Source organism: Schistocerca americana, chromosome 6 (genome assembly GCF_021461395.2).
Source record: "Schistocerca americana isolate TAMUIC-IGC-003095 chromosome 6, iqSchAmer2.1, whole genome shotgun sequence".
In the NCBI taxonomy this organism is placed as follows: Eukaryota; Metazoa; Arthropoda; class Insecta; order Orthoptera; family Acrididae; genus Schistocerca; species Schistocerca americana.
Genome location: NC_060124.1, coordinates 280,282,786 through 280,295,108, shown reverse-complemented (window position 1 = coordinate 280,295,108; position 12,323 = coordinate 280,282,786).

The window sequence follows — 12,323 nt, the reverse complement described above, 5'->3', positions numbered from 1 at the left end:
TACGGGGTACCCTCCGCCAGGCAACGTACAGTGAGTTGCGAAGAATGTATGTAGATATGTAGACGCTTCTGGCCATACGTCCGGTTTTTTTTTTTCCCCTCTCAGGTATCATTTTCGGCAGTTTGTCGCGAATTATCGAAATCACTTTGCATATTTTCACTAAAAACCTTATGACAATATTTGGTTCAAACGGCTCTGAACACTATGGGACTTAACATCTGAGGTCATCAGTCCCCTAGAACTTAGAACTAATTAAACCTAACTAACCTAAGGACATCACACACATCCATGCCCGAGGCAGGATTCGAACCTGCGACCGTAGCGGTCGCGCGGTTCCAGACTGAAGCGCCTAGAACCGCTCGGCCACATCGGCCGGCCCTGATAAGTAAACGTTCCTGATGAGATGTCCTGCTTCCATCCGGATGCCGGCGTCGACATTGCGTTACGTTTCGACGAGTGTCACTTTCACTATCTTCTGGCGTAGACTTCGCTAGCAGATGATGACACTCACCGAAACGTCGGGGAATTTCGAGACAGCCACCCGGACAGAAGCTGAGAATATTTCATCAGCAGTATACACCTGTAACAAATTCCGTTTAACAAACCACCTTCTGATAATGAATCCACTCTGACTCTAAAGCTGACTCGTGGAGGAAAAGTTGAAACCTATTACAAGGCGAGTGGCCACATTTTTCATACTAATGATCCCCAAGCATTCAACACGAAAGTAGGGGCGTTTCTTTCAAATTCACGCTGGGTGACTATCCATTCTATGTATTGTGACGTTTCTGAAGTTTGGCCAAAGCACTACAGAGTGCCAGCAGACACAGCCAGTCAGCAGCGCAGCCCTGCCCTGCCGGAGACTCGCGGCCACCCCGCGCGACCGGTGGTGGAGCTGTTTGATTCAGTGACGGCGGGCGCCGCTCCACAATGGCGCGGCCTCGCACAATGGCCGCCGAGGCGCGGCGCGGCGCGTCCTCGGAACGTGGCGCCGCGATGCCTGCCTGCTCCCCCCCCACATGCCGACCAGCATTCCCCAGGCCAGCGCTTCCTGTCTGCCCAGGAGACCAGCAGGGCGTCCGGCGCTCGATTGTCGGCATTCCCAGAATAGACAGACAATGCGAGCAGGCGAGCACTGTACCTCCACTACAGTACCGCCTCAGTGAACTCTGTATTGGCGTTCATACCTCATCTCTATTGAAGTGTCTGTCAAGGAACTTGCCGCGTTAAGCCGTGGATAAAATGCTTTCTTGATACAGTAAAAGCTAAAATAAAAACTAATACGAACGAACAGGAGTTCAGGTTTGGTGTGGAACGGTAGCGTGAGTTTCACGTTAAAAATTATTTGAGAATTTTACTGAAGTGATAAATTACGGGCTCTGAAGTACGAGGGTCGTCCACAAAGTAAGTTACGTTTGATTATACAAAACAAACGTGTACAGATATAGAAAAAATATTTATTGTACAAAAATCTACAACTGTTAAATTACTTTTCTACATAGCTTCCGAAATTTTGTAGGAACTTGTCATAGCGTGACACAAGTGTTTGTATGCCTTCTTCGTGGGAGGTTTCCGCCTGTGTATTCAACCATGTGGTAACATCTTCTCTCAGCTCGTCATCGTCGTTGAAGTGTTGACCACCAAGGACAGATTTTAGGTATAAGAAGAGCGAGGTCCGGGCTGTACGGAGGATGATCAAACCGTCCCAGTAAGAGTTGTTTTTTCACATTCGCCTTGTGAGGGCGGGCATTATCGTGGAAAAAAACACCTTTTCACAGTATTCCTCGGCGCTTGTTCTGTTTTGCGCGGCGCAATTTCTTAATGGTCTCGCAGTAACCACGTGCATTGATTGTTTGGTCTCGTGGTATGAAATCAATCAGCAAAATGCCTTTTCTGTCCGAAAAAACGGTGCACATGACTTTTCGAGGTGTCAAGATTTCCTTAAGCTTAACTTTCGTTGTGGATAAAGTGTGCCTCCATTCCATTCATTGTTTTGTTTCAGCGGTGTCGTACAATACCCAAGCTTCATTCTCCGTGACTATCCGAGAAAGAAAACCATTGCCTTCTTCATTGTAGCGTGTCAAAAATTGAAGTGCACTGCCCATCCGTTGTTTTTTGTGTTGTTCAGTAAGAATTTTGGGTACCCAACTTCAACAACTTCTCGAATTTTCAGTTTTTTCGTTAAAATTTCATGAATTTGTGATCATGAGATTTGCGGAACTTCCATTCAAGGGCACTAAGTGTAAACTTACGGTTGTGCTTAATATTCTCATCAATTGTGTGAACCACTTCATCAGTCACAACAGACGGGCGTCCACTTTGTTCTCCATCGTGTACTTGATCACGTCCTTCATTGAAGAGTCTGACCCATCTTCTAACCATTGAATCAGTCATAGCATTTCGTCCGTAAACCTCGCAGATTTGCCGTGAATTTCCTTTGGTTTAACATTCTTTGCATTTAGAAAACAACTCACAGATGTGACTTCACACGCGGCGGCATTTTCAATTAAGGGTGACATTATAAAGAAGTACTACAAAGCACACGTCGGCAGCAGCGATCTGAAAATGGCGTACATGTCTTCTCCTTGAGTCAGAGTAACTGCCGCGCATGCTCGGAACTGCGATCGTAGCGCTGCCGCGGATTGAAATATAAACGGAACTTACTTTGTGGACCGCCCTCGTATTACGTCGATGGTTAGGATAATAGCACCTAATGATTCGGTATATTCGCGGGAGGTGATGATAATTATGTATGAAATCTGTGAACGAACATTCTCAGTTGGTAGCCTCCGTTGGCGTAACATACTCCGCTCTTCAAAACTTAATGACGGGATAAACAAAGCAACATATTGTATTATATGTTAACCGCGGACCTGGAAACGACGGAGAGGCTCCGTCCCCGCCGCAGCCGCAGTAGTCCACAACCCCACGACGACTACCGCAGTCCACTTCACCCCTCCGCCCCCCCTACCCACAACGAACCCAGGGTTATTGTGCGGTTCGGCCCCCGGTGGACCCCCCCAGGGAACGTCTCACACCAGACGAGTGTAACCAACACCGACTCAAAGGAAGGCCTCGGCGCTTGTTCGTGACGTCACGTCAGCTAGGCACGGCGAACGCCAGGTCTGTTGCAGGCAGAAACGCCTGGGCGTGCTTATCACTCACTATAAATCTCTTATTTTTCGACAAACTGTTTGTTATTGTTTTGGACTCTGCAGTTTTATTTAGATGAAAGAGTTTCTTACTATCGTAAAGCTACAAATGAAGATCATAGTTCTGTATTACTGAATCCTGTCGAAACAAACGTAGATCAATATGAGAAGATGCTTTGCCGCATTGCAAGCTTCGGAAATTTTACATTCAAGAAACTATATTTACTTGATCCATTTTGTTATCGAAACTTACCCCAACCCCCTTACAATGAACTCGTTTCTTTTATTTATTTATTTATTTTCGTTTGACATCGTCGCTGGATATCTGAACTAATTTACATGTGTAAATGTCCAACTGTTGCCAGTCATTAGATTACAGTCATTTTCAAAGAAAGGAGTTCTAAACAGGAAACAAACCAGCTTCATACATCGAAAATACTGCTGAACTTAAACTTTTTTAAACATGCACATTAGAAAAGATAAATATTCCCCTCTTGCAACTGAAAGGAGAAACTTTATAAGATAAAAAAAAATTATTTGATAAAACAAGTATCTCTCTTTTGCCTCTTATTCTGTCCCCCACCCCCTCCCCCAATATCTACAATCGCAAGGTATTTCATTAACATTCAGTGCTCCTCACCCCATAGTCAACCAAGATACCTAAAGAAGAGTACCGATATGTTCACAGCTTCTTGTAAAAGCAACCTAGTACAAACGTAACTTCCTCAGATTTACAAATAAGATAAAATAGCACGAATTCTGTTGCTGCTGGACCATGAAGTTGTTTTTGTATGTCAATCCTTAAAACAGGTGGAAATTTAAGTTCAGGAGTACACTATTTGTTAAGAAGTGTAATGGATTGCACAATTAATTGATTGCAAAAATCTCTCAGATCAATTTGTGTTGGTCAACTCCCGCCAATAGTTTCACACTTTCCTGTGTCAGAGAGGGAGACACCACCATTATGAGTTTGGCTGCAACAGACCTGGCGTTCAACGTGCCTAGCTGACGTGACATCACGAACAAGCGCCATGGCCTTCCTTTGAGTCGGTGTTGGCGTGGCGTGGCGTGGCGTGGTAGAGTAATGGTGGTGAACGCGTACGTGGAGAACTTGTTTGCGCAGCAATCGCCGACATAGTGTAACTGAAGCGGAATAAGGGGATCCATACCGCATTCACCGAGGCAGATGGAAAACCGCCTAAAAACCATCCACAGACTGGCCGGTTCACCGGACCTCGACACAAATCCGCCGGGCGGATTAGTGCCGGGGACCAGGCGCTCCTTCCCGCCCGAAAAGCCGTGCGTTAGACCGCACGGCCAACCGGGCGGGCTAAAGTAACATAAGGTATTAACTATTCGGCAGAAATGAATGAAAGTGTAGCAGCATGTTGCCAGAGGTTTCTCACTCGTGAGAGCTGGACGTCATATGGCGTGATGTAAGCACGACAGTAGCGCCAACTAGAGCTTTCCCCGCTTCACTGGGAAGTTGCGTGAACATGAAAAGCCAGTGTGTGTCAATCTATGCACAGTTAAATTACACTATGGTGTTATTCATCACTACAGCAAATGGTTCAAATTGCTCTAAGCACTATAGGACTTAACATCAGAGGTCATCAATCCCATAGACTTAGAAACTACTTAAACCTAACAAACCTAAGGGCATCACACACATCCATACCCGAGGCAGGATTCGAACCTGCGACCGTAGCAGCAGTGCGGTTTCGCCTAGAACCGCACGGTCACAGCGGCCGGCTCATCAGTACAGCGTGGCCTGGGGACAACAAGTGGATGATTTTACACGGAGGAACGTCATCGGGATACCTGAAGAAGGACGAAGTGTGACAAGTGAAGTCCAGAAGTTAGGTTTTGCTCCCAGCATGGTTTCACGTGCATGCGGCGCGTTCCGGATCACAGGCATAGCTGTCCGAAGCGGAGGACGTACCATGGTCAACTACAGCAGGATATGACCGCTACATTGTGCCAGAGTCAAGAAGGGACCCACGTCAAAAAGTGGGTGCAATTGCAACCACATATAACAGGTCTAAAAGGCATGTAATTTCGTGCTCATCAGTGGGACGGCGACTCTGTGTCTGTGGTCTCTTTGCCCAGTGGCCAGTACACTGCGATCCGTTGACATTAGCACATCGGCAACTGCGATTGCGATGGTGACAAAGTAGTGAGAGCACATTCAAGCTCAACAGTAATTCTGGACGTACCCTCATATGCCGAGGGGTCGTAACACATATTGCACCCAGGATCATTGTAAACCACTATCGTTTCGGTGGTCCAGGAGTTGTGGCGTCGGGAGGCATAAAGTTGCATGGAAGTACAGACCTCCAAATCGTTGGACATGGTACACTGTGTAAGTAGGCTGTTTAGGTTTTCTTATTGGTAACGCCACGTAGCGCTCTGTATGAAAATCACTGGCTGTGCTGTGTGCAGTCTGTGGCTGGGTGGCATTGTTGGAATTTGCCATTGTAGTGTTGGGCAGTTGGCGCGTAGCGTTGCGCTGTTGGAGGTGAACGCCAGCAGTGGTGGATGTGAGGAGAGAAATGGAGGATTTTTGAAATTTGTAAGACTGGATGTCATGAACTACTATATATATTATGACTTTTGAACACTATTAAGGTAAATACATTGTTTGTTCTCTATCAAAATCTTTCATTTGCTAACCATGCCTATCAGTAGTTAGTGCCTTTAGTAGTTTGAATCTTTTATTTAGCTGGCAGTAGTGGTGCTCGCTGTATTGCAGTAGTTCGAGTAACGAAGATTTTTGTGAGGTAAGTGATTTGTGAAACGTATAGGTTAATGTTAGTCAGGGCCATTCTTTTGTAGGGACTTTTGAAAGTCAGATTGCGTTGCGCTAAAAATATTGTGTGTCAGTTTAAGCACAGTCATGTATAATTGTTCAAAGGGGACGTTTCAACTGATCTGCCAACGTTATTGTGACAATGTACTCTTTTTCCACGTCAATATCTTCAGCGGTGCAGTTCACTCTGACGTCATTATCTGTGGATGACAATGCACGACTGCTTCGAAGTGTGCGAGTGGAAGGGCTCTTGGAACGAGAGGATATACGGCAAATAGATTGACCTGACCCTTCACCCAACTTAAATTTCATCGATCAGTTGTGCGATGCGTTGTGGAGACTTTCACAGTGTGGCCACATGCACCAGTTAACAACCGTTGGTGGAGGAATGGATAGTCTTACTACAGGAACATCTTACAAAACTTGGTCCTGCAAGGGGGCGCGTTGCTCGGAGTGCTTTGCCGTTCGTGGCGACCACCTTTCATAATGTGCATGGGACCGCCATGAAATGCGGTGATTTCAGTTCAGTTATTATCTCTCGGTTTGTCTCGCTGCGTATTTCTTTCAATTACTCTATATACAGTACTGTATTGTACCGTAATTGACTATAGAAGTTCTTGCTACGTATGATCCAAGTTTCATCGAGCAATATTGCCTGGCAGCGACACATGATAAGGAAGTTACTTTCGCTGGTAATGTTTTGCATGAAGTATATTATTATTGAACAGTTATCAAAAGGATACAGTGACACTTCTAGCACGAAAGATAAATTTGGAAAAGCTGCACAGCAATGATAAACTTCAGCGTGAAAGTGGAATTTATGTAACTTACAATAGTAGGGTAGTAACTGTAGCTGAAATCAGAGATTGGACTACAACCAGCAAGTAATTGATCAAAAGGTTGCAAATGCTGCGCTGACATAATGAGGTTGGCGAAGGGGATGAATTTTTGGCGGACCGCAGCAAACTAGTCAGAAGGCTGATGACTGAAAAGAAAGAGCGTGTTAGGGTCCAGATATTGTTTGCAAACGCATTGCTTGCAAAAAATCAATAAACGAAGTGAGATGCCATTGTCTCCTCAAAGCAACATCTTTCCACATAAATTATGAGTAACTTTAACATGCATAAAGGCTCACATTTTCGCATTAGGTAATAAGACCACATGTATTTTATAACGATGTTTGTTCTCTCTGTTAACCTTCCTCCAGCCATAGCAGTTCGAGAGAAATTAACAGGACGAGGTAAGAAATTATTAATTGTCACTCAAGAAACGGCAGTTCACAGAATCTCACCTTCGAATTTGCCTTAACAGTTCACATAATCCACGGAAAACCAAAATGAAGATGGCCAGACAGCGATGTGAACCGCCGTTCTCCCGAATGCGCATCCATTGTCGTACTGTTGCATCCCGTCGCTCGTTCGCAAAATACTGCACTAGGAGCACCATGCTGTGTGGCTAGCAGAGTGGAACCTGAGGAAAGATAAAAGGAAGTACAGGGTATTTCAAGTACGACTCGTTCGTTGGCTGCGACATAGCGCATACACACACACACAAAGGGTCACCAGCAGTCAGAGCTTGCCTGCCCGATATTGGTTCTCAAGCATCGTCAACACACCCCTTGCGTCGTACATGAAACACCCAGTATATTTAAAATTCTGATACTTTCAGGCGAAGAAAAGTATAGCAAGTAAAAGTGTCTGGCAATATTTCCGGTAACGATGTCTTCAGGGCAGCTCTGAGAAAAAAGATGGACGTTGATTGTGATTCACAAGAGAATACAACAATCAAGAAAATAATATATTTAAGCACATACTGGGAATTACAGCCGAGGGCTATATGACCCTCCTGTAGGGAACTGAAAGTAGTAGTAATTCAAGTAGTAGATTAATTAGTAGAACTAAGATTATAATGTACACTGAAACGTGATAGATAACGCAGGAAGAATTAGAGAGGAACATCCACACCCATGTCCTGTGTGTGACATGCTGCTGTACACAACTTTTAATAGTAATAATAATAATAATAATAATTGTTATTAATATTATTATTATTAAATTAGACCTACTTCCGTCAACAGTCAGGTCAAATAGATAAGGGTTACCACAAAGAGAAGAACTCCTAAAACACGTTAAATCATCTGATGTACAACGGTCACATTGCTCTACGTGCCTCAGTAGAAACATATATGATCCAATTCCTACGAGTAGCAGAAATGATTTCTGAAAAACATAAGCATGTCGTTTGGCCTGGAAAATTACTGGAGAGTGAATATAAGGAAGAATGAGATCACTGCTAACCAGTTCAAAAGTAAGTATTAGAGGCGTAATTGACTAGTAAGTCCTTACGCTTTCTCCGAGGAAAACATAAAATAACGCATCACCTCTGCAGCATTTCACAATTTGGAAATACAAACTGTATGGAAAATGCATATAAGCGGCAACGGTACGAGTGCTAGCACACTTATGGTCTCATTAAAAGAAAAAAAAGAAAAAAAACAGATCTGAAGGAAATACGAGTACCAACCACAGAGAACTATCGCGGAGTACGTCATCCGACATCCTAAAACAGACAGATGTAACTAATACTAGAATTACAAAAAACTGCAGCTGAAACGTGTGAATGAGCTCATCCAGGGTCCTGCAAGTTGGTAAGCGGCGGACAACGCATTGAGGAGTGCAGGTTTTCGTACGCAGACTGATTTTTTACAACGTTACGAGACCAGGTTATTGCGACGAGGAACTACCAGAACTATATCCTGAAGAAGCACAAAATAGGTAATAGTTGACGGAAATGTGTGTATTAGAAGGAAACGCATTACAGAGTATTCGAGTAGGTGTCGACATTCACCGGAACTCAAGAGAGCAATATCAGATAATGAAAAACTTTTCTTCATACCACGGAAAATGACAGATCCAAGATTTGTTAGGTTCGCAGCACAGTAACTCATAAAACAATCTGATCAATTCAGCTGATACATCAATCACCAGCAAAACCGAGCAAGTAACCTTCCACACAACGTGCTAATCATGAGTTTGTGAAGATACTCAAATCCTAGGTTCTGGCAGATGAAAACCATGTGCTAACAGAAGCTAGTGAATCTCGTCGCCTTCGTAATGCCAAGCACTAGCCTCATTCCAAAAACATTACAAAACTGCGCCTTTACGTAATAAAATGTGCAGCCGACGATGAGAAAGAAATAGAATGCGCTATCAACGTGAGTTGTTGAAGGGATCCTGAAACTATGCCGTACAGCCAACGTTCTGTGACAAAAGTGTGGAAAGTGAGAATAAAGAACTTATTCTAGACCTCTTGAGTCACAAGAGAGCTCTTGCCGTCGTCTTAATTTAAAGCAACATTGAGCGAATAACCTGGTTTCATACGCGTCAGTGGGAGTACTAACGAATACGGAACAGCACAGCACATCCCGTGTACTGTCTGCTCTGTCGAAAGCTTCGAGTATCTATAGAAATTCAGCGAAACGCAGGGACTAGGACTAATTAATAGAAATGCGTGGCGAGCACTGAAAGAGTGCTCTGTCTCGCGCGTATGTAAACGGCTCCGTTAAATGCTGAATGAGGAATTTCTAAACGCGTTCTTAATGCCCTCGGAGACGAGAAGTGGAATGTTGTTATGAAGTTTTTAGGTCGTGGAGAGGACAGAAGTATAATCACGGGAATCACTTCCACCCCCCACTATTCCGAGTACGTTACAAATGCACGATTTCTTCAGATTTCCAATTGTAATTTGGGATCTTCCGTTAAGAATAAATTTGCATGAATGAATTCTGAACATTTTGCAGTGCTCTCGCTGTTCCTTCCTCGCCGGTCCGCTACAGCACGAAAATACGAAGCTACTACCTTTTTTGTTTATTTCCAGCTTTTTATTCGTGGTCTGCCATCTACAGGCTTAGTCAAGTTGTTTTTATCACTCTTACAATTTACCGTTTGAATAATTTAAAAGATATTAATAATTTACTGTTAATATAAAACAGACTAAACAACATTTCCAGTTACAAAGTATGTTATTAGTCCACTTTTAAATTAATAATGTCGAAAGAGTTAGTAGTTGAGAACAGGGTTATAGTTAAAAACATAGCATTATATAATTTTAACTGTTAAATAAATAGTTTTTATTACATAATAATGAAGAATGAGCCGGCCGGAGTGGCCGAGTGGTTCTAGGCGCTACAGTCTGGAGCCGCGCGACCGCTACGGTCGCAGGTTCGATCCTGCCTCGGGCGTGGATGTGTGTGATGTCCTTCGGTTCTAGGGGACTGATGACCTCAGAAGTTAAGTCCCATAGTGCTCAGAGCCATTTGAACCATTTGAATGAAGAATGGATTTCCTGGAGAGGCTAAAGGCACCAGAGTTTATCGAGGAATCGATATTGGATCAGGTCACTTCCTACTGGTGTCAATAACTGACATCTACACAAAAAGGAGGAAACCGAAGAAACCAGTTAAGGATCAAAAGAAAGAACGTTCTTAAAGTTTACCTATTAGAAAATAGCAGCAAAAGAGAACTCTACCAAAAGTGGATGACCAAAACCATTAGCAAATTTAGAAACGGTAGAAGACTTGGAAGAAGATTGCAGAAACTTAAAAACACACGTATCGAACATAGCCGATGAAGCCCTGGTGAAGAAAAGGAAAACAGGAAACACAGAAGGGTAAGAATTTGGACGCCAGATACGGAAACAGAAATAAAAGAAACCAAGAAGCTTTCAAAACCTCTATAAATAATCCCCTAATTAAAAGTATAATGAATATAAAGAGAAGAGAAACAATGCGAAATACGTAACTCTGAAACAGTACGCTTATTAGCAGCATAGAACATGATTTACATGGCAAACAAACTATCGCTTATAAAGTAATGAAATTGCTCAGCGCACAAGAAAGTGATCGTATACGTGTTAATAATATACTTTAATTCAGACGTTACCTAAACTGAATGACACAAAGTCGTGGACGGTACTGATATGGAAATCTGGCGGAAGCTGTAAGAGTTAGAGAATACAGGAAAGCCACCGCTTTAGATGACATTAATACGGAGCTGCGGAAATATGGAGGGTTATTCATACATTTAACGCTTCTTCACATATTTAATCAACGATCGAGAAACAACAAGGTACCAAGAGACTGACTGATAGCTAAAGTAATATCTATCTTTAAAAAGGGCGATAAAAATAAATGTAGTAACTTTCGAGGAATAAGCCTCCTGGATTGTGCCTATAAATTATATAGCAAAACCCTGAATGTAAGACTTAAAAATATCATGGAAAATCTAATACATATAGAACAATCAGGTTTTAGAATGGAACGAGCAACTGTTGGCCATGTTTTTACCATGTAACAAGTTATGTAAAAGAGACGAGAGTACAATGAGGATACCCGTCTTACTTTTGTGGATTTTGAGAAAGCATTCGATAACGTGGATAGAGAAATGTTATGGAATACTATGGCTTAACGATGTTATCCATTTAATCTCATAAATGCTAGTAATAGCCTATAGACAAACACCGAAATTGTTATAGATATGAGAAACATAACTACAAAGCCGATAAACATAAACAAAGGGGTACGATAAGGATGTTGTAATTATCCAGCACTCTTCAATATATACATATAGATGAAGTTAGCAGAAAATGTAAATTCTGAACGTAAATTGAGTTCTTTTATATAGCGACATTAGATTAAATGTAATTTTATATGCACATGACCTAACTTTGATTACAGAGAATAAAGACAACTTTCAGATACACTCCTATAAGTTGCAGTAGATAGTCATAGATTACAACCCAGCATTGTCGGAAGATAAAACAAAAGTGAAGTCATTTCAGGACAGACTAGCATCATATCTAAAACAGTATTGAATAATAAAACAATGGAGCAAGTGAAACTCTTTAAATATCTAAGATGCGTCATTACTTTCGAATATAACCATGACGTAGACCAAAACTTAAATAAATTTACTTCCATTTTTGGAATCATTACAAAAAAGATTGTCGTATAAAGAAAGAAAAGAACCCAACAGAAGGTTTCTAAAACAACAGCAGTGCCAACCTTTACTTAAGGAAGTGAAGTAAGGGTAACAACAACACGTCAAGAAAATACAATACAGGCTCAAGAAACGAGATGTCTAAGATCGATAGAAGGATGTACAAGGGAATATCGAAAAAGAAATGAAGATATAAAGAATGATTTAGGAATACATACCCCAAATGAAAAAAATGAAGGAAAATCGGAGAAAATGAAAGGAACATGTTGTAAGATTCGCAGTAATGGCTCTCTATTACACACTGAATTGCCAAAGAAACTGGTAGAGGCATGAGTATTCAAATGCAGAGATATGTAAACACCCAGA